We start from the raw sequence: 25,239 nt of genomic DNA on the forward strand, positions 1-25,239 counted from the left end.
AAATGAGATGGAATTATCTCCCAAACAATGCCAAAAACCTGGAAAATGAGATGGAATTATCTCGCAAACCATGCCAAAAACCTGGAAAATGAGATGGAATGATCATGCAAACCATGCCAAAAACCTGGAAAATGAGATGGAATTATCTCCCAAACCATGCCAAAAACCTGGAAAATGAGATGGAATTATCTCCCAAACCATGCCAAAAACCTGCAAAATGAGATGGAATTATCTCCCAAACCATGCCAAAAACCTGGAAAATGATGGAATTATCTCCCAAACCATGCCAAAAACCTGGAAAATGATGGAATTATCTCCCAAACCATGCCAAAAACCTGGAAAATGAGATGGAATTATCTCCCAAACCATGCCAAAAACCTGGAAAATGAGATGGAATTGTCTCCCAAAACCATGCCAAAAACCTGGAAAATGAGATGGAATTATCTCCCAAACCATGCCAAAAACCTGGAAAATGAGATGGAATTATCTCCCAAACCATGCCAAAAACCTGGAAAATGAGATGGAATTATTTCCCAAACCAAGCCAAAAACCTGGAAAATGAGATGAATTATCTCCCAAACCATGCCAAAAACCTGGAACATGAGATTTTTTTTTTTTTGGTTTGTTTTTTTGTATACTGAATCGAGGCTCGTGAAAGAGCTAACATTTATTTCACAAACAAATCAACCAGACAAACAAAACACACAAAAAGAGGGAGCGGAAAACAAGATGGGGAGAGAAGGGGAAGCACACAACCACAACATTTAAGAGCAGGGAGGAGTGTGGGAGGGAGAGGGCTTGGGGGCAGGAGGCGTGGGAGGGGGAGGGCGGGGGGGAGAGGTATAAAACACAAGGGGACCGGAATTAGCGGGGATAGAAAAGATCAAGGTTTTGGATGGGGGAGGATAAGAGATGGTGGTGAACAGCTGTTTTAAAGACCTGGAGGGTGCAGTGGGATTGAAGAGAGTGAGGGAGTTTGTTCCAGAGGCGGGAGAAAAGAGGAATGAAGGAGTGAAGGTGAGCAGAAAGTCTTGATTTTGGCAGTTTAACCAGAAGAGGGTTGCAGGCAGATCTTGTGCGACTTGTAGGAATATTTGGGGGACAGAGCCCAGAGAGGGCTGGGGGGCAAGGCCAGAGAGGAGTCGGTAGAAGACGGAAAGACCACCAACCTGCCTGCGGTGAGTGAGTGAAAGGCCCTTGGAGTTAGCTTCATCGCGAGAGATTCCAATGATTCTGAACGCTTTGGTTTCAACAGCGTGAAGACGGGCTAGGTGTGAGGCAGGAGCACCAAACCAGAGGGGAGAGCAGTATTCCATAGAGCTGCGGATGAAAGCCTTGTATGTGGTGAGGAGCTCAGGTGTGCCAAGGAAGGACTTCGCACGACGGAGGATGCCCAGTCGGCGACTGGCTTTGGAGGCCAGATTTGAAATGTGGTTTTCCCAGGAAAGATCATGGCAAATAGTGAGACCCAAAAGCTTGAGTGACAGAACTTCTTGGAGAGGATTATTCAGAAAGTGGATGGGAGGATTTTCTAGTCGGTCTTTTCGGAGAGACATCGTAAGAGTGTGAGATTTATCAGGATTGGAATGATGGAATTATCACGCAAACCATGCCAAAAACCTGGAAAATGAGATGGAATGATCTTGCAAACCATGCCAAAAACCTGGAAAATGAGATGGAATTATCTCCCAAACCATGCCAAAAACATGGAAAATGAGATGGAATTATCCCCCAAACCATGCCAAAAACCTGGAAAATGAGATCGTATTATCTCCCAAACCATGCCAAAAACCTGGAAAATGAGATGGTATTATCTCCCAAACCATGCCAAAAACCTGGAAAATGAGATGGAATTATCTCCCAAACCATGCCAAAAAACCTGGAAAATGAGATGGAATTATCTCCCAAACCATGCCAAAAACCTGGAAAAGAGATGGAATTATCTCGAAAACCATGCCAAAAACCTGGAAAATGAGATGGAATTATCTCCCAAACCATGCCAAAAAACTGGAAAATGAGATGGAATTATCTCCCAAACCATGCCAAAAACCTGTAAAAGTGATGGAATTATTTGCCAAACCATGCCAAAAACCTGGAAAATGAGATGGAATTATCTCAAAAACCATGCCAAAAACCTGGAAAATGAGATGGAATTATCTCCCAAACAATGCCAAAAACCTGGAAAAAGATGGAATTATCTCGCAAACCATGCCAAAAACATGGAAAATGAGATGGAATTATCTCCCAAACCATGCCACAAAACCTGGAAAATGAGATGGAATTATCTCCCAAACCATGCCAAAAACCTGGAAAATGAGATGGAATTATCTCCCAAAACCATGCCAAAAACCTGGAAAATGAGATAGAATTATCTCCCAAACCATGCCAAAAACATGGAAAATGAGATGGAATTATCTCCCAAACCCTGCCAAAACACCTGGAAAATGAGATGGGATTATCTCCCAAACCATGCCAAAAACCTGGAAAATGAGATGGAATTATCTCGCAAACCATGCCAAAAACCTGGAAAATGAGATGGAATTATCTCCCAAACCATGCCAAAAACCTGGAAAATGAGATGGAATTATCTCCCAAACCATGCCAAAAACCTGGAAAATGAGATGGAATTATCTCGAAAACCATGCCAAAAACCTGGAAAATGAGATGGAATTATCTCCCAAACCATGCCAAAAACCTGGAAAATGAGATGGAATTATCTCACAAACCAGGCCAAAAAACCTGGAAAATGAGATGGAATGATCTCCCAAACAATGCCAAAAACCTGGAAAATGAGATGGAATTATCTCGCAAACCATGCCAAAAACCTGGAAATGAGATGGAATTATCTCCCAAACAATGCCAAAAACCTGGAAAATGAGATGGAATTATCTCGCAAACCATGCCAAAAACCTGGAAAATGAGATGGAATGATCATGCAAACCATGCCAAAAACCTGGAAAATGAGATGGAATTATCTCCCAAACCATGCCAAAAACCTGGAAAATGAGATGGAATTATCTCCCAAACCATGCCAAAAACCTGCAAAATGAGATGGAATTATCTCCCAAACCATGCCAAAAACCTGGAAAATGATGGAATTATCTCCCAAACCATGCCAAAAACCTGGAAAATGATGGAATTATCTCCCAAACCATGCCAAAAACCTGGAAAATGAGATGGAATTATCTCCCAAACCATGCCAAAAACCTGGAAAATGAGATGGAATTGTCTCCCAAAACCATGCCAAAAACCTGGAAAATGAGATGGAATTATCTCCCAAACCATGCCAAAAACCTGGAAAATGAGATGGAATTATCTCCCAAACCATGCCAAAAACCTGGAAAATGAGATGGAATTATTTCCCAAACCAAGCCAAAAACCTGGAAAATGAGATGAATTATCTCCCAAACCATGCCAAAAACCTGGAACATGAGATTTTTTTTTTTTTGGTTTGTTTTTTTGTATACTGAATCGAGGCTCGTGAAAGAGCTAACATTTATTTCACAAACAAATCAACCAGACAAACAAAACACACAAAAAGAGGGAGCGGAAAACAAGATGGGGAGAGAAGGGGAAGCACACAACCACAACATTTAAGAGCAGGGAGGAGTGTGGGAGGGAGAGGGCTTGGGGGCAGGAGGCGTGGGAGGGGGAGGGCGGGGGGGAGTGGTATAAAACACAAGGGGACCGGAATTAGCGGGGATAGAAAAGATCAAGGTTTTGGATGGGGGAGGATAAGAGATGGTGGTGAACAGCTGTTTTAAAGACCTGGAGGGTGCAGTGGGATTGAAGAGAGTGAGGGAGTTTGTTCCAGAGGCGGGAGAAAAGAGGAATGAAGGAGTGAAGGTGAGCAGAAAGTCTTGATTTTGGCAGTTTAACCAGAAGAGGGTTGCAGGCAGATCTTGTGCGACTTGTAGGAATATTTGGGGGACAGAGCCCAGAGAGGGCTGGGGGGCAAGGCCAGAGAGGAGTCGGTAGAAGACGGAAAGACCACCAACCTGCCTGCGGTGAGTGAGTGAAAGGCCCTTGGAGTTAGCTTCATCGCGAGAGATTCCAATGATTCTGAACGCTTTGGTTTCAACAGCGTGAAGACGGGCTAGGTGTGAGGCAGGAGCACCAAACCAGAGGGGAGAGCAGTATTCCATAGAGCTGCGGATGAAAGCCTTGTATGTGGTGAGGAGCTCAGGTGTGCCAAGGAAGGACTTCGCACGACGGAGGATGCCCAGTCGGCGACTGGCTTTGGAGGCCAGATTTGAAATGTGGTTTTCCCAGGAAAGATCATGGCAAATAGTGAGACCCAAAAGCTTGAGTGACAGAACTTCTTGGAGAGGATTATTCAGAAAGTGGATGGGAGGATTTTCCAGTCGGTCTTTTCGGAGAGACATCGTAAGAGTGTGAGATTTATCAGGATTGGAATGATGGAATTATCTTCCAAACCATGCCAAAAACCTGGAAAATGAGATGGAATTATCTCCCAAACCATGCCAAAAACCTGGAAAATGAGATGGAATTATCTCCCAAACCATGCCAAAAACCTGGAAATGAGATGGAATTATCTCCCAAACCATGCCAAAAACCTGGAAAATGAGATGGAATTATCTCCCAAACCATGCCAAAAACCTGGAAATGAGATGGAATTATCTCCCAAACCATGCCAAAAACCTGGAAAATGAGATGGAATTATCTCCCAAACCATGCCAAAAACCTGGAAAATGAGATGGAATTATCTCCCAAACCATGCCAAAAACCTGGAAATGAGATGGAATTATCTCCCAAACCATGCCAAAAACCTGGAAATGAGATGGAATTATCTCCCAAACCATGCCAAAAACCTGGAAATGAGATGGAATTATCTTACAAACCATGCCAAAAACCTGGAAAATGAGATGGAATTATCTCCCAAACCATGCCAAAAACCTGGAAAATGAGATGGAATTATCTCGCAAACCATGCCAAAAACCTGGAAAATGAGATGGAATTATCTCCCAAACCATGCCAAAAAACCTGGAAAATGAGATGGAATGATCTCCCAAACAATGCCAAAAACCTGGAAAATGAGATGGAATTATCTCGCAAACCATGCCAAAAACCTGGAAAACGAGATGGAATTATCTCCCAAACCATGCCAGAAACCTGGAAAATTAGATGGAATGATCTCCCAAACCATGCCAAAAACCTGGAAAATGAGATGGAATTATCTCGCAAACCATGCCAAAAACCTGGAAAATGAGATGGAATTATCTCACAAACAATGCCAATAAACCTGGAAAATTAGATGGAATTATCTCCGAAACCATGCCAAAAATCTGGAAAATTAGATGGAATTATCTCACAAACCATGCCAAAAAACCTGGAAAATTAGATTGAATTATCTCCCACACCATGCCAAAAAAACCTGGAAAATTAGATGGAGTTATCTCCCAAACCATGCCAAAAACCTGGAAAATGAGATGGAATTATCTCACAAACCAGGCCAAAAACCTGTAAAATGAGATGGAATTATCTCCCAAACCATGCCAAAAACCTGGAAAATGAGATGGAATTATCTCGCAAACCATGCCAAAAACCTGGAAAATGAGATGGAATTATCTCGCAAACCATGCCAAAAACCTGGAAAATGAGATGGAATTATCTCGCGAACCATGCCAAAAACCTGGAAAATGAGATGGAATTATCTCCCAAACCATGCCAAAAACCTGGAAAATGAGATGGAATGATCTCCCAAACCATGCCAAAAACCTGGAAAATGAGATGGAATTATCTCGCAAACCATGCCAAAAACCTGGAAAATGAGATGGAATTATCTCACAAACCATGCCAAAAAACCTGGAAAATTAGATTGAATTATCTCCCAAACCATGCCAAAAAACCTGGAAAATTAGATGGAGTTATCTCCCAAACCTTGCCAAAAACCTGGTAAATGAGATGGAATTATCTCACAAACCAGGCCAAAAACCTAGAAAATGAGATGGAATTATCTCCCAAACCATGCCAAAAACATGGAAAATGAGATGGAATTATCTCCCAAACCCTGCCAAAACACCTGGAAAATGAGATGGGATTATCTCCCAAACCATGCCAAAAACCTGGAAAATGAGATGGAATTATCTCGCAAACCATGCCAAAAACCTGGAAAATGAGATGGAATTATCTCCCAAACCATGCCAAAAACCTGGAAAATGAGATGGAATTATCTCCCAAACCATGCCAAAAACCTGGAAAATGAGATGGAATTATCTCGAAAACCATGCCAAAAACCTGGAAAATGAGATGGAATTATCTCCCAAACCATGCCAAAAACCTGGAAAATGAGATGGAATTATCTCACAAACCAGGCCAAAAAACCTGGAAAATGAGATGGAATGATCTCCCAAACAATGCCAAAAACCTGGAAAATGAGATGGAATTATCTCGCAAACCATGCCAAAAACCTGGAAAATGAGATGGAATTATCTCCCAAACCATGCCAAAAACCTGGAAAATGAGATGGAATTATTTCCCAAACCAAGCCAAAAACCTGGAAAATGAGATGAATTATCTCCCAAACCATGCCAAAAACCTGGAACATGAGATTTTTTTTTTTTTGGTTTGTTTTTTTGTATACTGAATCGAGGCTCGTGAAAGAGCTAACATTTATTTCACAAACAAATCAACCAGACAAACAAAACACACAAAAAGAGGGAGCGGAAAACAAGATGGGGAGAGAAGGGGAAGCACACAACCACAACATTTAAGAGCAGGGAGGAGTGTGGGAGGGAGAGGGCTTGGGGGCAGGAGGCGTGGGAGGGGGAGGGCGGGGGGGAGAGGTATAAAACACAAGGGGACCGGAATTAGCGGGGATAGAAAAGATCAAGGTTTTGGATGGGGGAGGATAAGAGATGGTGGTGAACAGCTGTTTTAAAGACCTGGAGGGTGCAGTGGGATTGAAGAGAGTGAGGGAGTTTGTTCCAGAGGCGGGAGAAAAGAGGAATGAAGGAGTGAAGGTGAGCAGAAAGTCTTGATTTTGGCAGTTTAACCAGAAGAGGGTTGCAGGCAGATCTTGTGCGACTTGTAGGAATATTTGGGGGACAGAGCCCAGAGAGGGCTGGGGGGCAAGGCCAGAGAGGAGTCGGTAGAAGACGGAAAGACCACCAACCTGCCTGCGGTGAGTGAGTGAAAGGCCCTTGGAGTTAGCTTCATCGCGAGAGATTCCAATGATTCTGAACGCTTTGGTTTCAACAGCGTGAAGACGGGCTAGGTGTGAGGCAGGAGCACCAAACCAGAGGGGAGAGCAGTATTCCATAGAGCTGCGGATGAAAGCCTTGTATGTGGTGAGGAGCTCAGGTGTGCCAAGGAAGGACTTCGCACGACGGAGGATGCCCAGTCGGCGACTGGCTTTGGAGGCCAGATTTGAAATGTGGTTTTCCCAGGAAAGATCATGGCAAATAGTGAGACCCAAAAGCTTGAGTGACAGAACTTCTTGGAGAGGATTATTCAGAAAGTGGATGGGAGGATTTTCCAGTCGGTCTTTTCGGAGAGACATCGTAAGAGTGTGAGATTTATCAGGATTGGAATGATGGAATTATCTTCCAAACCATGCCAAAAACCTGGAAAATGAGATGGAATTATCTCCCAAACCATGCCAAAAACCTGGAAAATGAGATGGAATTATCTCCCAAACCATGCCAAAAACCTGGAAATGAGATGGAATTATCTCCCAAACCATGCCAAAAACCTGGAAAATGAGATGGAATTATCTCCCAAACCATGCCAAAAACCTGGAAATGAGATGGAATTATCTCCCAAACCATGCCAAAAACCTGGAAAATGAGATGGAATTATCTCCCAAACCATGCCAAAAACCTGGAAAATGAGATGGAATTATCTCCCAAACCATGCCAAAAACCTGGAAATGAGATGGAATTATCTCCCAAACCATGCCAAAAACCTGGAAATGAGATGGAATTATCTCCCAAACCATGCCAAAAACCTGGAAATGAGATGGAATTATCTTACAAACCATGCCAAAAACCTGGAAAATGAGATGGAATTATCTCCCAAACCATGCCAAAAACCTGGAAAATGAGATGGAATTATCTCGCAAACCATGCCAAAAACCTGGAAAATGAGATGGAATTATCTCCCAAACCATGCCAAAAAACCTGGAAAATGAGATGGAATGATCTCCCAAACAATGCCAAAAACCTGGAAAATGAGATGGAATTATCTCGCAAACCATGCCAAAAACCTGTAAAACGAGATGGAATTATCTCCCAAACCATGCCATAAACCTGGAAAATTAGATGGAATGATCTCCCAAACCATGCCAAAAATCTGGAAAATGAGATGGAATTATCTCGCAAACCATGCCAAAAACCTGGAAAATGAGATGGAATTATCTCACAAACAATGCCAATAAACCTGGAAAATTAGATGGAATTATCTCCGAAACCATGCCAAAAATCTGGAAAATTAGATGGAATTATCTCACAAACCATGCCAAAAAACCTGGAAAATTAGATTGAATTATCTCCCACACCATGCCAAAAAAACCTGGAAAATTAGATGGAGTTATCTCCCAAACCATGCCAAAAACCTGGAAAATGAGATGGAATTATCTCACAAACCAGGCCAAAAACCTGTAAAATGAGATGGAATTATCTCCCAAACCATGCCAAAAACCTGGAAAATGAGATGGAATTATCTCGCAAACCATGCCAAAAACCTGGAAAATGAGATGGAATTATCTCGCAAACCATGCCAAAAACCTGGAAAATGAGATGGAATTATCTCGCAAACCATGCCAAAAACCTGGAAAATGAGATGGAATTATCTCCCAAACCATGCCAAAAAACCTGGAAAATGAGATGGAATGATCTCCCAAACAATGCCAAAAACCTGGAAAATGAGATGGAATTATCTCGCAAACCATGCCAAAAACCTGGAAAACGAGATGGAATTATCTCCCAAACCATGCCAAAAACCTGGAAAATGAGATGGAATGATCTCCCAAACCATGCCAAAAACCTGGAAAATGAGATGGAATTATCTCGCAAACCATGCCAAAAACCTGGAAAATGAGATGGAATTATCTCACAAACCATGCCAAAAAACCTGGAAAATTAGATTGAATTATCTCCCAAACCATGCCAAAAAACCTGGAAAATTAGATGGAGTTATCTCCCAAACCTTGCCAAAAACCTGGTAAATGAGATGGAATTATCTCACAAACCAGGCCAAAAACCTAGAAAATGAGATGGAATTATCTCCCAAACCATGCCAAAAACATGGAAAATGAGATGGAATTATCTCCCAAACCCTGCCAAAACACCTGGAAAATGAGATGGGATTATCTCCCAAACCATGCCAAAAACCTGGAAAATGAGATGGAATTATCTCGCAAACCATGCCAAAAACCTGGAAAATGAGATGGAATTATCTCCCAAACCATGCCAAAAACCTGGAAAATGAGATGGAATTATCTCCCAAACCATGCCAAAAACCTGGAAAATGAGATGGAATTATCTCGAAAACCATGCCAAAAACCTGGAAAATGAGATGGAATTATCTCCCAAACCATGCCAAAAACCTGGAAAATGAGATGGAATTATCTCACAAACCAGGCCAAAAAACCTGGAAAATGAGATGGAATGATCTCCCAAACAATGCCAAAAACCTGGAAAATGAGATGGAATTATCTCGCAAACCATGCCAAAAACCTGGAAAATGAGATGGAATTATCTCCCAAACAATGCCAAAAACCTGGAAAATGAGATGGAATTATCTCGCAAACCATGCCAAAAACCTGGAAAATGAGATGGAATGATCATGCAAACCATGCCAAAAACCTGGAAAATGAGATGGAATTATCTCCCAAACCATGCCAAAAACCTGGAAAATGAGATGGAATTATCTCCCAAACCATGCCAAAAACCTGGAAAATGAGATGGAATTATCTCCCAAACCATGCCAAAAACCTGGAAATGAGATGGAATTATCTCCCAAACCATGCCAAAAACCTGGAAATGAGATGGAATTATCTCCCAAACCATGCCAAAAACCTGGAAATGAGATGGAATTATCTTACAAACCATGCCAAAAACCTGGAAAATGAGATGGAATTATCTCCCAAAACCATGCCAAAAACCTGGAAAATGAGATGGAATTATCTCCCAAACCATGCCAAAAACCTGGAAAATGAGATGGAATTATCTCCCAAACCATGCCAAAAACCTGGAAAATGAGATGGAATTATTTCCCAAACCAAGCCAAAAACCTGGAAAATGAGATGAATTATCTCCCAAACCATGCCAAAAACCTGGAACATGAGATTTTTTTTTTTTTTGGTTTGTTTTTTTGTATACTGAATCGAGGCTCGTGAAAGAGCTAACATTTATTTCACAAACAAATCAACCAGACAAACAAAACACACAAAAAGAGGGAGCGGAAAACAAGATGGGGAGAGAAGGGGAAGCACACAACCACAACATTTAAGAGCAGGGAGAAGTGTGGGAGGGAGAGGGCTTGGGGGCAGGAGGCGTGGGAGGGGGAGGGCGGGGGGGAGAGGTATAAAACACAAGGGGACCGGAATTAGCGGGGATAGAAAAGATCAAGGTTTTGGATGGGGGAGGATAAGAGATGGTGGTGAACAGCTGTTTTAAAGACCTGGAGGGTGCAGTGGGATTGAAGAGAGTGAGGGAGTTTGTTCCAGAGGCGGGAGAAAAGAGGAATGAAGGAGTGAAGGTGAGCAGAAAGTCTTGATTTTGGCAGTTTAACCAGAAGAGGGTTGCAGGCAGATCTTGTGCGACTTGTAGGAATATTTGGGGGACAGAGCCCAGAGAGGGCTGGGGGGCAAGGCCAGAGAGGAGTCGGTAGAAGACGGAAAGACCACCAACCTGCCTGCGGTGAGTGAGTGAAAGGCCCTTGGAGTTAGCTTCATCGCGAGAGATTCCAATGATTCTGAACGCTTTGGTTTCAACAGCGTGAAGACGGGCTAGGTGTGAGGCAGGAGCACCAAACCAGAGGGGAGAGCAGTATTCCATAGAGCTGCGGATGAAAGCCTTGTATGTGGTGAGGAGCTCAGGTGTGCCAAGGAAGGACTTCGCACGACGGAGGATGCCCAGTCGGCGACTGGCTTTGGAGGCCAGATTTGAAATGTGGTTTTCCCAGGAAAGATCATGGCAAATAGTGAGACCCAAAAGCTTGAGTGACAGAACTTCTTGGAGAGGATTATTCAGAAAGTGGATGGGAGGATTTTCCAGTCGGTCTTTTCGGAGAGACATCGTAAGAGTGTGAGATTTATCAGGATTGGAATGATGGAATTATCTTCCAAACCATGCCAAAAACCTGGAAAATGAGAAGGAATTATCTCCCAAACCATGCCAAAAACCTGGAAAATGAGATGGAATTATCTCCCAAACCATGCCAAAAACCTGGAAAATGAGATGGAATTATCTCCCAAACCATGCCAAAAACCTGGAAATGAGATGGAATTATCTCCCAAACCATGCCAAAAACCTGGAAAATGAGATGGAATTATCTCCCAAACCATGCCAAAAACCTGGAAATGAGATGGAATTATCTCCCAAACCATGCCAAAAACCTGGAAAATGAGATGGAATTATCTCCCAAACCATGCCAAAAACCTGGAAAATGAGATGGAATTATCTCCCAAACCATGCCAAAAACCTGGAAATGAGATGGAATTATCTCCCAAACCATGCCAAAAACCTGGAAATGAGATGGAATTATCTCCCAAACCATGCCAAAAACCTGGAAATGAGATGGAATTATCTTACAAACCATGCCAAAAACCTGGAAAATGAGATGGAATTATCTCCCAAACCATGCCAAAAACCTGGAAAATGAGATGGAATTATCTCGCAAACCATGCCAAAAACCTGGAAAATGAGATGGAATTATCTCCCAAACCATGCCAAAAAACCTGGAAAATGAGATGGAATGATCTCCCAAACAATGCCAAAAACCTGGAAAATGAGATGGAATTATCTCGCAAACCATGCCAAAAACCTGGAAAACGAGATGGAATTATCTCCCAAACCATGCCAGAAACCTGGAAAATGAGATGGAATGATCTCCCAAACCATGCCAAAAACCTGGAAAATGAGATGGAATTATCTCGCAAACCATGCCAAAAACCTGGAAAATGAGATGGAATTATCTCACAAACAATGCCAATAAACCTGGAAAATGAGATGGAATTATCTCCTAAACCATGCCAAAAATCTGGAAAATTAGATGGAATTATCTCACAAACCATGCCAAAAAACCTGGAAAATTAGATTGAATTATCTCCCACACCATGCCAAAAAACCTGGAAAATTAGATGGAGTTATCTCCCAAACCATGCCAAAAACCTGGAAAATGAGATGGAATTATCTCACAAACCAGGCCAAAAACCTGTAAAATGAGATGGAATTATCTCCCAAACCATGCCAAAAACCTGGAAAATGAGATGGAATTATCTCGCAAACCATGCCAAAAACCTGGAAAATGAGATGGAATTATCTCGCAAACCATGCCAAAAACCTGGAAAATGAGATGGAATTATCTCGCAAACCATGCCAAAAACCTGGAAAATGAGATGGAATTATCTCCCAAACCATGCCAAAAAACCTGGAAAATGAGATGGAATGATCTCCCAAACAATGCCAAAAACCTGGAAAATGAGATGGAATTATCTGGCAAACCATGCCAAAAACCTGGAAAACGAGATGGAATTATCTCCCAAACCATGCCAAAAACCTGGAAAATGAGATGGAATGATCTCCCAAACCATGCCAAAAACCTGGAAAATGAGATGGAATTATCTCGCAAACCATGCCAAAAACCTGGAAAATGAGATGGAATTATCTCACAAACCATGCCAAAAAACCTGGAAAATTAGATTGAATTATCTCCCAAACCATGCCAAAAAACCTGGAAAATTAGATGGAGTTATCTCCCAAACCATGCCAAAAACCTGGTAAATGAGATGGAATTATCTCACAAACCAGGCCAAAAACCTGGAAAATGAGATGGAATTATCTCACAAACCAGGCCAAAAACCTGTAAAATGAGATGGAATTATCTCCCAAACCATGCCAAAAACCTGGAAAATGAGATGGAATTATCTCGCAAACCATGCCAAAAACCTGGAAAATGAGATGGAATTATCTCGCAAACCATGCCAAAAACCTGGAAAATGAGATGGAATTATCTCGCAAACCATGCCAAAAACCTGGAAAACGAGATGGAATTATCTCCCAAACCATGCCAAAAACCTGGAAAATGAGATGGAATGATCTCCCAAACCATGCCAAAAACCTGGAAAATGAGATGGAATTATCTCGCAAACCATGCCAAAAACCTGGAAAATGAGATGGAATTATCTCACAAACCATGCCAAAAAAAATGGAAAATTAGATTGAATTATCTCCCAAACCATGCCAAAAAACCTGGAAAATTAGATGGAGTTATCTCCCAAACCATGCCAAAAACCTGGTAAATGAGATGGAATTATCTCACAAACCAGGCCAAAAACCTGTAAAATGAGATGGAATTATCTCCCAAACCACACCCAATGTCATCTGACCAGGAAGGGTGTTTTCGCTTTTTCGAATATTCTCGCACTGTATTGCATTGATTGTAGATAAGATAATTAACTTCACTTCCATTCCGAATGGAGGTATGCTCGAAAATGCAATGCCGACCCACGGCTGCCATTTTCATTTGGACTGGACTTTGCCAGGAATCAATCACTGGTCTGCTCTAAACAACTCACAGGTAACAAATGAGCTGATTGTGGTGCCTCCTCACCTCCCTCACACACACTGCCCCCCTCATTTCCTCCACCCCACCTCACCCAACCTCAACCTTTCCCTTCCCCATTGATCCTCCTCCTCCTCCTTTTATTCTATTCCCATCTCTCCTCCATCCCGGTAAGGGGGTAGGGGTGTGGCATCATATCCAGCAAATTGCGCTGTCTGTCTCGAGGCAGATTAACTGCAAAACATTTTTGACCTTCACTTAAAACGAATCCATTCCTGTAATAACATGGTTAAAAAAAAAAAAAAAAATGAATAGCTGTGCGTACACAAAGCCTTTCCTCGCACAATGGCAAAGCGGACCATGTATCGACACCTCGCCATGCGGACTATCTGTAGCTTTCCACGATTATGTGGCTGCACTAAAAATACAGGTATTTACCGGATGCCTACATTGTCTTCAAACGACGTTCAATCTATAAACGTCTTGAAAACACTCGTTTCTTCAAGCAGGACTGCCTGTTTTGTAGAGCACAGGTGTCAAGGGAACAGGTCAGCCTTCGTGGAGAAGTAGTCTGTTTTTGCATACTTGGGTTGGGGAGGGCACTTGATTTAGAAAACGGAAATTTGAAAAATAGGAATTAAGGAGTTCAATTATTAAATTTAAAAAAAATAGGAAACAAGGGGTTCGAGAGGGGGCAGGAGGTAATGTGCAAGGGAAGGAGAAAGGGATAGTCTTTAAAAAATTGTATATATGCAATCGACATGATCACAACTTGGGATGAGTCCCCCTATGCTTTAGATGTCAAGAATATGGACCTCCACCAATACCACCACCATAGTTGTGATGACTTAAGATGCATCTAATTATTATGTACGCAAGTCCGACTGAAATTTGGACCTCATTCGTTTCTTAAACGTACTGTGCAACAGTCTGAACGGCAAACCCCTTCCATGTGTCTGAAGTCCAAACAAGTCTGAAGTCCAAACAACAGTCTGAACTCCAAACAAGTCTGAAGTCCAAACAACAGTCTGAACTCCAAAACAAGTCTGAAGTCCAAACAACAGTCTGAACTCCAAACAAGTCTGAAGTCCAAACAAGTCTGAAGTCCAAACAAGTCTGAAGTCCAAACAAGTCTGAAGTCCAAACAAGTCTGAACTCCAAACAAGTCTGAACTCCAAACAAGTCTGAACTCCAAACAAGTCTGAATTCCAAACAAGTCTGAAGTCCAAACAACAGTCTGAACTCCAAACAACAGTCTGAACTCCAAACAAGTCTGAAGTCCAAACAACAGTCTGAACTCCAAACAGGTCTGAACTCCAAACAAGTCTGAACTCCAAACAAGTCTGAACTCCAAACAAGTCTGAACTCCAAACAAGTCTGAACTCCAAAACAAGTCTGAAGTCCAAACAACAGTCTGAACTCCAAACAAGTCTGAAGTCCAAACAGGTCTGAAGTCCAAACAAGTCTGAACTCCAAACAAGTCTGAACTCCAAACAAGTCTGAACTCCAAACAAGTCTGAACTCCAAAACAAGTCTGAAGTCCAAACAACAGTCTGAACTCCAAACAAGTCTGAAGTCCAAACAGGTCTGAAGTCCAAACAAGTCTGAACTCCAAACAAGTCTGAACTCCAAACAAGTCTGAACTCCAAACAAGTCTGAACTCCAAACAAGTCTGAACTCCAAAACAAGTCTGAAGTCCAAACAACAGTCTGAACTCCAAACAAGTCTGAAGTCCAAACAGGTCTGAACTCCAAAACAAGTCTGAATTCCAAACAAGTCTGAAGTCCAAACTCCCTCTGAACTCCAACCAAAAATACATAGATGGCAGTGTATGTTTGGGAGTAAGATGAGATTTCTCTAATATCGATTTCATCATCATGTCCTATGCTCTAAAGAGCGTCTGTCCTGCCGAGGCAGATTCTTCCCTGTGGTTACAATCCTTGACGGGTTGCCACTCTGACACAGGATACTCAATTGAGTGTGCAGGAATTTTGAATTTGGCCATGGTGCCGTCGATAACTCACCTACCCCTAGCGAAGGACACCGAATGATCTTAAATGTCCACCTACTAATGCTCTAGATGGGGAAAAATATGGATTTGCATTATGAATTATGACAAAACAAACATAAATGAAAAAAATAAACACCTTCGGTAGTGGAGGTATGAATAAACACAACAAGCATTCTGAGTATTGCGCTGCAATACATGTCCCCTACCGGCAGTCTGTCGTCCGGAAAACTGTTGGGGAAATTACCACGGGTTATTTACCCACAGGTTCTGAATCGTTCCCAATCGCTAATTACCTCAGGACGGGCTCACCTGTGATTCGCACTCGGGACTTCGATGTATACACCTTGCAGACAGGTCAGCAGAAGCACGAGAAAATAAGTTGTCGATAAAGAACCTTTCGAGTCGCTAAATATCCGGTAATTTATTCTATTTTCCGGTTCACGATCAATGATCGATGTGTATATATATGTTGCTCGGCTTGGCTCCACCCCTCCCGAAAGCGCGCGCTGTGTCGCGCTTTTGACGTTCGCAGACGAGGCTGAGGGCGTGCGGTGCGGCTTGAAGAGAACTCCAGAATAAACAAGAGATATCCATTTTTAAAATATTTTCGTTTAATTAACGATATCTGCCAAACCACGTGCCCTATCGCAAATTCCAAAAGGACATTTTAGTAGATTGACATGCTGAACAGATCTGTGAAGTTTCCCCTCGATTGGATCAAAAATGAGGGAGGAGCTATCGGTTTTAAAGGTTCATGCTTAAAAACGTCATAACTCTGAAACCATGTGACGCATGACGTCATGCTCGCTGACTTTTTGTTCATCATGGGTATGCGATTCTGCCTGCAAAGTTTGGCCTCGATCTGTTCAGCCGTTGCAGAGAAAAAGGGGTTTTCGTGTTTTCACGAAAAACAATATGGCGGCCGAACCACGTGACCTGTGACGTCATAATTACCATTAAAATATTCTACAGACCGAGTCAACCCCTACGGTGAAAATTTGATCTGAATCGGTCCTATTATTGCAGAGAAAATCTTTTTTAAAGGAAATTAAAACTTAAAATGGCACTGAGTTAGGGATCATCAGAATTATCAGAATTCCCAAAGTTCAAAGTGCCATAACTTTGTCAAAAATGATCTAAACGTCGTGGAGTTCGAACTTGATCTGTAACTTATCATTAGGAAACCAATTGCCAAGTTTGAAATCATTAGCGTTAAGCGTTTAGAAAAAAAGTCCGGAAAACTGTTCTTTGCGTGACGGACTGACGGACTGACCGACTGACCGACTGACGGACTGACGGACTGACGGACTGACGTATTGACGGATTGACGGATTGACGGACAGACGGACAGACGGACAGATGGAGGGCCGGCATGCAAACCTATAGTCCCCTCCGGTGTACACCGGTAGGGGACTAATTATACTTCCATCCTTAAGTTGTGTGCGTTGTTGTCTCTGCTATTTTAATATGTAGACCCACACCCCATTATCAACATAAGGTACCTCAAATGGAGGTTGAACTGGCGTTTAAAAACAAATTAAAAGTTGTAAATTGGCCTCAGTGTTTGAAAAAAGGAAATGGGTTCATTAGAAATCTCTTAAATGGAGGAAATCTCATAAACAGAGGACACATGGCGATTACGATTGGGAATTATTAGGCTGCTATTTCAGTTCCACTTACGGTACTCACTGACTGATAAACACAATGGTGATTGCTGCTTCCTAAACTCAGGCGTACACACTTACTGTGAAGAACCCTGAGCTGCCAGATGCTCATGTTAATTTGCACGAACGTCATGTCGGGTATAAATGTGCGTGCGAGGATGCTCAATGCTGGAGCTGAGGATGCTCATTGTGAGAGCTGTGGATGCTCATTGTGAGATCTGGAGATACTCATTGTGAGAGCTGGGAATGCTCATTATGAGAGCTGTAGATGCTCATTGTGAGAGCTGTGGATACTCATTGTGAGAGCTGGGAATGCTCATTATGAGAGCTGGAGATACTCATTGTGAGAGATGGGAATGCTCATTGTGAGAGCTGTGGATGCTCATTGTGAGAGCTGTAGATGCTCATTGTGAGAGCTGGAGATACTCATTGTGAGAGCTGGGCATGCTCATTGTGAGAGCTGGGAATACTCATTGTGAGAGCTGGGAATTCTCATTGTGAGAGCTGGAGATACTCATTGTGAGAGATGGGAATGCTCATTATGAGAGCTGTAGATGCTCATTGTGAGAGCTGTGGATACTCATTGTGAGAGCTGGGAATGCTCATTATGAGAGCTGTGGATGCTCATTGTGAGAGCTGTGGATGCTCATTGTGAGATCTGGAGATACTCATTGTGAGAGCTGGGAATGCTCATCATGAGAGCTGTAGATGCTCATTGTGAGAGCTGTGGATACTCATTGTGAGAGCTGGGAATGCTCATTATGAGAGCTGTGGATGCTCATTGTGAGAGCTGTGGATGCTCATTGTGAGAGCTGTGGATGCTCATTGTGAGAGCTGTGGATGCTCATTGTGAGAGCTGGGAATGCTCATTATGAGAGCTGGAGATACTCATTGTGAGAGATGGGAATGCTCATTGTGAGAGCTGTGGATGCTCATTGTGAGAGCTGTGGATGCTCATTGTGAGAGCTGTGGATGCTCATTGTGAGAGCTGGGAATGCTCATTATGAGAGCTGTGGATGCGCATTGTGAGAGCTGTGGATGCTCATTGTGAGAGCTGTGGATACTCATTGTGAGAGCTGGGGATACTCATTGTGAGAGATGGGAATGCTCATTGGGAGAGCTGGGGATGCTCATTGTGAGAGCTGGGGATACTCATTGTGAGAGCTGGGAATTCTCATTGTGAGAGCTGGGAATGCTCATTGTGAGAGCTGGGGATACTCATTGTGAGAGCTGGGGATGCTCATTGGGAGAGCTGGGGATACTCATTGTGAGAGATGGGAATGCTCATTGGGAGAGCTGGGGATGCTCATTGTGAGAGCTGGGGATACTCATTGTGAGAGCTGGGAATTCTCATTGTGAGAGCTGGGAATGCTCATTATGAGAGCTGTGGATACTCATTGTGAGAGATGGGAATGCTCATTGGGAGAGCTGGGGATGCTCATTGTGAGAGCTGGGGATACTCATTGTGAGAGCTGGGAATTCTCATTGTGAGAGCTGGGAATGCTCATTATGAGAGCTGTGGATGCTCATTGTGAGAGCTGTAGATGCTCATTGTGAGAGCTGGGGATGCTCATTGTGAGAGCTGGGAATACTCATTGTGAGAGCTGGGAATACTCATTGTGAGAGCTGGGAATTCTCATTGTGAGAGCTGGGAATGCTCATTGTAAGCTGGAGATACTCATTGTGATAGCTGTGAACGCTCATTGTGAGAGCTGTGGATGCTCATTGTGAGATCTGGAGATACTCATTGTGAGAGCTGGAGATACTCATTGTGAGAGCTGGGGATGCTCATTGTGAGAGCTGTGGACGCTCATTGTGAGAGCCATGGATGCTCATTGTGAGAGCTGTGGAATGCTCATTGTGAGAGCGAGAGATGCTCATTGTGAGATCTGGGGTTACTCATTGTGAGAGCTGGGGACTGTCATTGTGAGAGCTGGGGATAGTAATTGTGGGAGCTGGGGATGCTCATTGTGAGAGCTGGAGATACTCATTGTGAGAGCTGGGGATACTCATTGTGAGAGATGGGAATGCTCATTGAGAGAGCTGGGGTGCTCATTGTAAGAGCTGGAGATACTCATTGTGAGAGATGGGAATGCTCATTGTGAGAGATGGGAATGCTCATTGGGAGAGCTGCAGATGCTCATTGTGAGAGCTGGGGATACTCATTGTGAGAGCTGGGAATTCTCATTGTGAGAGCTGCGGATGCACATTGTGAGATCTGGGGATACTCATTGTGAGAGCTGGGGATCCTCATTGTGAGAGCCGGAGATACCCATTGTGATAGCTGTGGATGCTCATTGTGAGAGCTGTGGATGCTCATTGTGAGAGCTGTGGAATGCTCATTGTGAGAGCTGGGGATAGTCATTGTGAGAGCTGGGGATAGTCATTGTGAGAGCTGGGGATGCTCATTGTGAGAGCTGGAGATAGTCATTGTGAGAGCTGGAGATAGTCATTGTGAGAGCTGGGGATGCTCATTGTGAGAGCTGGAGATACCCATTGTGATAGCTGTGGATGCTCATTGTGAGAGCTGTGGAATGCTCATTGTGGGAGCTGGGGATAGTCACTGTGAGAGCTGGGGATCGTCATTGTGAGAGCTGGGGATGCTCATTGTGAGAGCTGGGGATACTCATTGTGAGAGATGGGAATGCTCATTGGGAGAGCTGGGGTGCTCATTGTGAGAGCTGGAGATGCTCATTGTGAGATCTGGGATTACTCATTTTGAGAGCTGGGAATAGTCATTGTGGGAGCTGGGGATGCCCATTGTGAGAGCTGGGGTGCTCATTATGAGAGCTGGAGATACTCATTGTGAGAGATAGGAATTCTCATTGTGAGAGCTGGGAATGCTCATTGTGAGAGCTGGAGATACTCATTGTGATAGCTGTGGATGCTCATTGTGAGAGCTGTGGACGCTCATTGTGAGAGCTGTGGAATGCTCATTGTGAGAGCGAGAGATGCTCATTGTGAGATCTGGGGTTACTCATTGTGAGAGCTGGGGATAGTCATTGTGAGAGCTGGGGATAGTAATTGTGAGAGCTGGGGATGCTCATTGTGAGAGCTGGGGATACTCATTGTGAGAGATGGGAATGCTCATTGGGAGAGCTGGGGTGCTCATTGTGAGAGCTGGAGATACTCATTGTGAGAGATGGGAATGCTCATTGTGAGAGCTGGGGATGCTCATTGTGAGAGCTGGGGATACTCATTGTGAGAGCTGGGAATTCTCATTGTGAGAGCTGGGAATGCTCATTAGGAGAACTGTGGATGCTCATTGTGAGAGCTGTGGATGCTCATTGTGAGAGCTGGAGATGCTCATTGTGAGAGCTGGAGATGCTCATTGTGAGAGCTGGGGATGCACATTGTGAGATCTGGGGATATTCATTGTGAGAGCTGGGAATGCTCATTGTGAGAGCCAGAGATACCCATTGTGATAGCTGTGGATGCTCATTGTGAGAGCTGTGGATGCTCATTGTGAGAGCTGTGGAATGCTCATTGTGAGAGCTGGGGATAGTCATTGTGAGCTGGGAAAAACACCTTTTCAAATAACACATAAATCATAAAGGACCATCTTTTCAAATCACACATATATCAAAGAAGACCATCTTTTCAAATCACACATAAATCAAAGAAGACCACCTTTTCCAATCACACATAAATCATAAAAGACCATCTTTTCAAATCACATATGAATAAAAAATGACCACCTTTTTAAATAACACATAAATCATGAAAGACCATCTTTTCAAATCACACATAAATCATAAAAGACCACCTTTTCAAATAACATAAATCACAAAAAAGCACCTTTTCAAATCACACATAAATAAAAAAGACCAACTTTTCAAATCACACATCAATCATAAAAGACCATCTTTTCAAATCACATGTAAATAAAAAATGACCACCTTTACAAATCACACATAAATAAAAAAGACCATATTTTCAAATCACACATCAATCATAAAAATCACACATAAATCATAAAAGACCATCTTTTCAAATCACAAATATATCGTAAAAGACCACCTTTTCAAATAACATAAATCACAAAAAAGCACCTTTTCAAATCACACACAAATCATAAAAGACCATCTTTTCAAATCACATATAAATCATAAAAGACACCTTTTCAAATCACACATAAATAAAAAAGACCAAGTTTTCAAATCACACATGTATAAAAAAAAAAGAACAACTTTTAACATCACAAATAAATCATAAAAGACACCGTTTCAAATCACATAAATCAAAAAGACACCTTTTCAAATCACACATAAATAAAAAAAGACCAACTTATCAAATCACACAAATATAAAAAAAGACCAACTTATCAAATCACACATAAATCATAAAAGACCATCTTTTCAAATCACAAATATATCGTAAAAGACCACCTTTTCAAATAACATAAATCACAAAAAAGCACCTTTTCAAATCACATATAAATCATAAAAGACACCTTTTCAAATCACACATAAATAAAAAGACCAAGTTTTCAAATCACACATGTATAAAAAAAAAAGAACAACTTTTAACATCACAAATAAATCATAAAAGACACCGTTTCAAATCACATAAATCAAAAAGACACCTTTTCAAATCACACATAAATAAAAAAAGACCAACTTATCAAATCACACAAATATAAAAAAAGACCAACTTATCAAATCACACAAATATAAAAAAAGACCAACTTTTCAAATCACAAATAAATCATAAAAAACACCGTTTCAAATCACATAAATAAAAGAAGACCAACTTTTCAAATCACACATAAATCATAAAAAAACACCTTTTCAAATCACATAAATCATAAAAAACACCTTTTCAAAACACACATAAATCATAAAAGACCATCTTTTTGAATCACACATCTACCATATAAACCAGTCAGTTTGTGTGTTTGTGCAGATGTCTGTCCCCCTTCATGAGGGTAGGTTTTAAAGGTCAATCTTTTAACATGAATCTTTTAATATTCACTGCGTTCTATTTTTACGATAATACAAACTCAAAAACTTTTTTAAACACATCACCATTGCCTTTCACACACGTGATGGGTGCCTCTCTCATGAGAAGTTCTCACCTACTAGCCCCACCTACATGAGGTGTTTATGCCACACAATAAGGTTGAATCTGTCTATAAATCTCATACGCTGCCTCCTCAGCGTCACGTGCAACAAATGCCTTACTCTGACAGGTCCCTGTTACATGGCAATCCCACCGCTATTCGAAACACACGGAGCATACTACACTTAGCTCAGTTCAGCTATGGATCCCCCACCCCACCTTCTCCCTATCGGGGATACCTATCAGGGATGCCTATCGGAAATGCTTATATCAGGGTTGCCTATCGTAAATGCCAATATCGGGGATGACTATTGAGTATACCTATCGGAGATGCCTATTGAGTATACCTATGGGGATGCCTATATTGGGGATGTCTATACCGGAGATGGCTCTTGGGGATGGCTATCGGGGATACCTATCAGGGTAATTAAAATCAGGGCAATTGTTGTTGTTCTTGTTGTTGTTCTTGTTGATGATGTTGTTTAATCGTATAGTAATTAAAATGACAAGAACAGAAACTAAATCGAAAATACTGTAGCTAATCGATATCCATCTTTTTCAACAATGTTTATTAACTAACAGATCCGGATTTTTGACATAATGTGTTGTTACAATTCAAAAACGTAAACATAATTAATCACTTTAAGCATTTTATTTAATGCAATTGTTGCACATTTTACGTTTACATTTTTTGAAACGCAATGCAATATTGGGTGGGATTGAAACAACACCAAGACCACATATTCCGTTATGAACACCGAATGCCTCATTACATGTGAAACACGACAGAGACCACATCTTTTGTTATAAACACCTCATTACATGTGAAACACGACAGAGACCACATCTTTGGTTATAAACACCTCATTACATGTGAACCATGACCGAGACCACATCTTTGGTTATAAACACCTCATTACATGTGAAACACGACAGAGACCACATCTTTGGTTATAAACACCTCATTACATGTGAACCATGACCGAGACCACATCTTTGGTTATAAACACCTCATTACATGTGAAACACGACAGAGACCACATCTTTTGTTATAAACACCTCATTACATGTGAAACACGACAGAGACCACATCTTTGGTTATAAACACCTCATTACATGTGAACCATGACCGAGACCACATCTTTGGTTATAACCACCTCATCACATGTGAAACACGACGGAGACCACATCTTTGGTTATAAAAACCTCCTTACATGTGAACCATGACCGAGACCACATCTTTGGTTATAAACACCTCATCACATGTGAAACACGACGGAGACCACATCTTTGGTTATAAAAACCTCCTTACATGTGAAACATGCCCGAGACCACATATTTGGTTATAAACACCTCCTTACATGTGAAACACGCCCGAGACCACATCTTTGGTTATAAACACCTCATTACATGTGAAACACGCCCGAGACCACATCTTTGGTTATAAACACCTCATTACATGTGAAACATGACCGAGACCACATCTTTGGTTATAAACACCTCATTACATGTGAAACACGATCACTTTTGATGCCATGGGAGGGTTTTAAGAGCCCCCGGATCCACCTATGGATTACCATAACATCTTTTGATGTTGTTCCATCAAAATCCCACAACATAAGTAAATCGTCAAAAGATGTGATGGTAATCCATAAGATAATTGTGGTGTCGTATGGTGTCATTCCTACCTTGTTTGGTTGTTTTTTTTAGAGATTTCATCCCTCTGTATTATTACATTTTGTAATGTTTTTATCTTGTGTGTATATAGATGTGCAGTGTTTGTGACGTCCATGCCAATCAATCATGTACCATGCTCTGTACAGAACGTCGGTGCTGCTGAAAGAGTTTCGTGGCTCTGGTTAAAATCCTGAATAGGTTGAGGATTCTCTCGACTGAGTGAGCAGGAATTTGGAATTTAACCAGGGAGATGGCAATAATGGCCCATCTACTCTTCATGATGGACACCGTGGGATCTTTAATGTCCACCAATTAATGTCGGAGACGGGTAGTGAGGTTTAATGGGGGATCTTAGTTTAACGTTCATCCGAGGGGTCTGCCTCACCCGACCTTCCAAACACCAGGATGACAGTGCATACCTGTGATGAGATTCAAACCTGGGCACCTTATTGTGCATGTACAGTCTAACCTATCCTGCCAGCCCATGTCTTTCAGAGGGTCTTGTCAAAATTGAATTGATTTTTCATTCGTCACACTACGATTTCCTTCACACGCCCTCCCTTTTCCATGAAAAAAAGGGAAAGCAAACTGTAAACTCTGCCACATTGCACCATTTCTCCCCATTAAATCAAATAAATAAACTGAAAGGTTGACTTAATATGGTATTGATATAGTGTAAGCATAATGGGCCAAATGACCTTATTCTGGGTCCAAGGGGGCTCACCTGAGAAGCTTGCTTATGACGGTGGCATCACAGGTTGAAATCCCAGATTACACTCTTGGTTTGTCCATTTTTGACAAATGACCTTAATCCTTGTGAAAACACTGGTTTCATAATGCTTATCTGTGCTTTATGCGGCTACATTTACCATTACACAATGTTGGAAGAGATTTTTTTTTTTAAAGGACTCAACAGGGATTTCTCCCAATTTCAATGCTCCGCATAATTTTCTCCTGTTTCCCGCTTTGCAATCTAATTTTCACCGTTCTCTTTTTATCAATTCCATTTTTCACAGACAAGTTCTAAAAAGGCATTTCTGTTCCTAGTTGACTACTTTTTTATGTTAGGAAAAAAAA

Source organism: Myxine glutinosa, chromosome 5 (assembly GCF_964187855.1).
Source record: "Myxine glutinosa chromosome 5, kmMyxGlut1.1, whole genome shotgun sequence".
NCBI lineage: Eukaryota > Metazoa > Chordata > Myxini > Myxiniformes > Myxinidae > Myxine > Myxine glutinosa.